Raw genomic sequence first — 4989 nt, 5'->3', positions numbered from 1 at the left:
ACCCTAGCATATCTTAACCCTGTTCATACCCATTTACAAACTCTGCACTCTGTATTGCTCTAGAGGCATTACATTGTTGCATTATATTCCTCTTCTTGAGGTAGTTGAAAGTCTTGAAATACAGCAAATTTTTGTACACTTCCATGGATGAGTAGTTATCATAATCAAACTCTTTTCCCCCTGATTCTCAGACTACTATAATTTTTCCCTTAGATCATAAACTAATGTAACAAATGGAAATAAAAAGTCATACAAAAATAAATTTAAAATCAAGCAAAAACAAAAAATAATTAAAACAAAGAATCTGTGTCTTCACACTAGCAGTTTAAATTCTGCCAAAGACAAAACACTTACTCGGCTTAGCAAACCTACAGACTTTTTTATAATGTACATAAGAAATCAGCACTTGGTAGACTGAGGCAAGAGCATCCAGAGTTCAAAGCCAGGCTGGGCTACAGAGAAACCCTGTCTCACAAAAAAACACAAGAAATTAATCACTCATAAAAATAGGGGGAAAATTCTAGGTTGCATCATAAAACTAACATCAACTCATTCACCAACTAAATTCTTCCAAAATGCCATGTCCACCAGAGCGGACGTTTGGCAAAACTGTCCGCATGGGCTGACTTGCAGGCCAGACCAACTGCCCTTATGTCTGTTTAAGAGGTGCAGGGATATTGGCAGATGCCTGTTCAAGGTAGGGCAAGGAGCCCTGAGGGATGTCAGCTGGCTTCTTATGTTGCACATTGATGTCCTCCAGCACCTGCTGCCAGTGCCTCAGCTTTGTTAGGTGCTTCTGGACCAGAGCATCTTTCCTCTGCAATTCATTCCTTAGTTCCGAGACATCCTCTTTGATAACTTGCTCTGGTTTCTGGACAGACAACTGCAATGTTTTTTGTAGGAAAAAACATTCTGTCTGTCTTGCAATGTCCAGAAACTTCTGGATACACTGATCGACACCAGGTCGAATTTCTTCCTGATCAGTGCCACTGACATAGTCCTGGCTCACAAGAGAAGCAAAGCAAGCCTCAAACGATGATTCCAATTCGTCCACCAAGGTACTGTTGGAACTCCTCGTAGTGCCAGGCGCTGCTTGAAGCAAAGCGAAGCCTGGCCGGGTAGTCCCTGCGGAGTTGGCGGGGGGCCGGGTGGATGTCCGGTGAACATTGCACCCAGCAGAGCAGCCATGTCTGCCCATACTTTGATTCTAAAGAAACATCCCCACCAACCAGTCACATCAGAAAATAACTCACAATAGGAATCTTATGTATTTTCAGCCCTCTGTCAAGGGCTGCCTGGCAAAGATATTTCTCCTTCACTTCTTTGGTGGGAGTGAGTTGGTGATCCTCACAGCCATGGCCTTTGACAGATATGTAGCAATTTGCAAGCCCCTGCACTACACTACAATTATGTGTGGGAATGTGTGTGTAGGCAGGAGAGGAGGGGCTGAGGTCTAGCTATGTCCTTCAAAGGTGTGCTCAAGTGACCAAAAAACTTCCCACTGAGTCTCACTTTTTTAATGTTTCCCAAACTCTCCAATAGTAAAAATGTGGAGACCAAGCCTTTAATAAATGGACTTTTTGAGACATGTCAGATCCAAATTACAGCAATGTTATATGCAAAAGCTCATTGTACACACAAGGTTAAGATGCTTTACCATCTTTCCTTCTAATGTTTTTATTGGCAAGAATTTTAAGAGTTCTTTAATCAATTTTGAGTTGATTTTTGTATATGGATCCAATTTTATACATGTATAGTTTTCTCACTGACGTTTATTGAAGAGATTACCTGTTTCCAAGACTTTTTTTTAGCACCATTGTCAAAGATCAAGACCTTGTGTTCTTGAATTTGTTTCTGGGCTCTTTTTGGCTTCATTGTTCTATGTATCTATCTGTTATGAAAGTATCATCCTCTTTTGATTATTGTCACTCCATAGCATATTTTTTAATTCACGTAGTATGATACTTCCAGCTTTGTTGGTCTTGCCCCAGGTTTCTTTGAGTTTACATACTCTTGTAGTTTTTATGAAAATTATGATTGAATTTTCTATTTTTTCAAAGGCTATCATTGTGAACACAATGACAAATATGGCAGCTGAGTGAGATTCTCCAGTCCCCAAAGGCAAACCAAGTTGAACAAGTATTCAAACACCAAACTACCTTCACAACAGCTAAGGAAGTAAGGCAAGAGGCCATAGGTACCTTGTTTTAATGAAACAATAAAAGTTGGATGTGGTGGCACACATGTGTAATCCCAGAACTCAGGAGGCAGAAGCACAGGGATCATGACTTCAATATCAGCCTTGACTACATAGTGAGTTTCAGACCAGTCAAGGCTACAGAGCTAGAATTTGGCTCAAAAAAAGAAAAAAGAAATGAGAGAGAGAGAGAGAGAAGAACAAAGAAGGAAGGAAGGAAGGTAGGAAGGAAGAGAGGGAGGAAGGGAGGGAGGGAATATTTTTATTTATTGAGGCTATTGTAAGTCAGATTGTTTTCCTGATTTCTTTCTCAAACTGTTCATTGTTTGTACACAGAAAAACTACTTATTTTTTTATTTTCATTTTTTATTCTGCTACTTTACCAAAGTGTTTATCAGTTTAGAGACTTTTTTTAATAGAGTTTTTAGAGTTTTTTAAGTATAGGATCATATTGTCTGCAAATTTGGATAATTTGACTTCTTTCTTTCCTATTTGTAGCCCTGTTTTTCAGACTTTCTATGTCTTTATTGAATTCCTCTTTCATATCCTGTGTTATCCTCTTTATCTCATTCTGCTCTTTATTCATATTCTCTTGTAATTCATTCAGGAGTTTATACTTGAGCTCTTTAATTTCATTGATCATTTTTATAATCATTCTTTTGAGTCTTTGTCCTGACTTTAATCAACTTCTCTATCTGTTGTGTCCATTATTGGAGGATTATTGACTTTGGGATGTGTCATTTTGACTTTTTTATGCTTCTTGTGTTTCTGCAATGGAATTTGCACATATGAGAACAAGACATTGGTTGGAAATTTTAATGGCCTCTAGTCTTTTGGTTGAAATGTTCTCCATGGAGACTGGATCTAAAAACTATTCCCAGAGCTGGTGGACCACTCATATCTGGCAGCCCAACCTCACAGTACAGATGACATTGGTTTCGTTTCCTTTGCCATGCTCAGAGGCAGGCAGTGCATACACTTCATCACTTGTACAATTGTTGCACCCATGTGTGCAGTGACAGAAGGTCTTAGGAGCAAGCAGGCAACCACCCAGTCAGTTCACATTTAGTCATCCACCTGGTGAGGGAGATGTGCCGATGGCTTGAAAAGTCACTGCATTAAGGTATGCACACAGAACCCACTAACATGCACATAGTCCTTCAGCAGACATTGTGTTAGCCTCCACCAGTGGGCAAGGCAAAGTGTTGATCAGCTTCTGTTCTTCTCTACCTCATTTGACTAGTTTTATTAGAACTAGGAAGAAACACATCTTACTGCACCCATGATGTGCCATTCCCTCCATTCCTGGAGTACCCCATAACTAGAAGCCCAGAAAGAAACATTTCAATTTAAAATAACTCAGCAGGACATAATTTTAACCTTTTTTATCTTTTAGGGAAAATAACTGGCTGAGGATACATCTCAGCAGTAGATTGCTTGCCTTGTAAGTGTGAGGCCTTTGGTTCAACTTCTAGCACACACAAACAACTTTATATGTACAGAGTTTGTATGCCATAAAATGTGCACAATCCATCACTTTTAGTATATACACAGTGTTATGCAACCATTAATCCATATTTCCATGCTATTCACTAGCAACCTCTAGCTTTATTTAAACACTAGTCTACTTTATGTCTGTTTAGATTTGGTCATTTGGAACTTTTTGTGCAAATGTAATCATACAATATGTTTTACTAGTGGCTTCTTTTAGTTGGCATGATGTCTTCCAGGACTATCAATGTTGACATACAGGTAAATTCTTCATTTTTTATTGCCAGGTTATAGTTCACTGCATGAGTAGGCAGTATTTTACCTAACCAATCATCAAAGTTATTTCTACTTTTGGTTATTATGAGTAATAAAGCTTTGAACTTTATGTAGAAATTATTGGGGAAGCTATGTTTTTATTTCCCTTGGGTATATAACTAGGACTAGAATTTCTGGGTCATATGATAGTTAAGTCTATTTTTAACCTTTGAAGAACTGCCAAATTCTTCTCCAAAGTGAGTAATTGTACATTTTGCATTCCCTCAAGCTATGTATGAGGGTTTAAAATTCTTCACATCAAATGCCAATATTTGTTATTGTGTGTTTTATTATTGTATAATAATTGTACAAATAATGAATTTCATTGTTATTTTCATGTATGCATACAACAGACTTTGATCATACTTATTCTGCCTATTCCCTTCTCTTCTTCCTTTCCTGGTCCCTTTCCTCTTTCCAAATAGTTGCCTTCTCCATGTCTTTTGCTTTCTAGATTCTACACATGACAGAAAACATGTCCCACTTGTATTTCTGAGCCTGAGGGAATTTGTTTGCCATGATGAAGTCAACTTCTTTCCATTTTCCTGAAATTGCCATGATTTTGGTTTTTATGGCTCAATAATAGACATTGTGCATCCCACACTTTTTTATCCATTCATATATTAATAGGCACCTGGGCTGATAAGACTGTTGTGCATAGAGTCATAGTAAACATGGGTATTACAGTTATGTATATTGTGAGCTGATTTTGATTCCATTGAAGATTGTATAGTTGGATCATATGGCAGTTCTATTTTTATTTTCTGAAGAACCTCCATACTGAATTTCATAGTGTCTGGATTGTTTTACATTACCACCAGCAGTGTATGAGGGTTATTTTTCCACTGCATCCTTGCCATCATTCAGTTTGTTTTCTATTTATCTTCACTTCCCTTTGTTTGTTTTTTCTTCATGATAGCATTTGACTGGGCAGAGATGGAGTCACAATGTAATTTTGACTTGAATTTTCCTGATGCATAACAATG

At 37.9% G+C, this 4989-nt stretch overlaps 1 pseudogene; it reads right to left on the bottom strand.

The window, feature by feature from the left end:
- Positions 1-568: 568 nt before the first annotated feature.
- On the bottom strand, positions 569-1188 carry LOC109703050 (mediator of RNA polymerase II transcription subunit 28 pseudogene; annotated as a pseudogene).
- Between the last annotated feature and the right edge of the window lie 3801 nt (positions 1189-4989).

This window comes from Castor canadensis, chromosome 2, assembly GCF_047511655.1.
Source record: "Castor canadensis chromosome 2, mCasCan1.hap1v2, whole genome shotgun sequence".
Taxonomy (NCBI): domain Eukaryota; kingdom Metazoa; phylum Chordata; class Mammalia; order Rodentia; family Castoridae; genus Castor; species Castor canadensis.
This window is presented reverse-complemented; position numbering and strand designations above follow the sequence as displayed.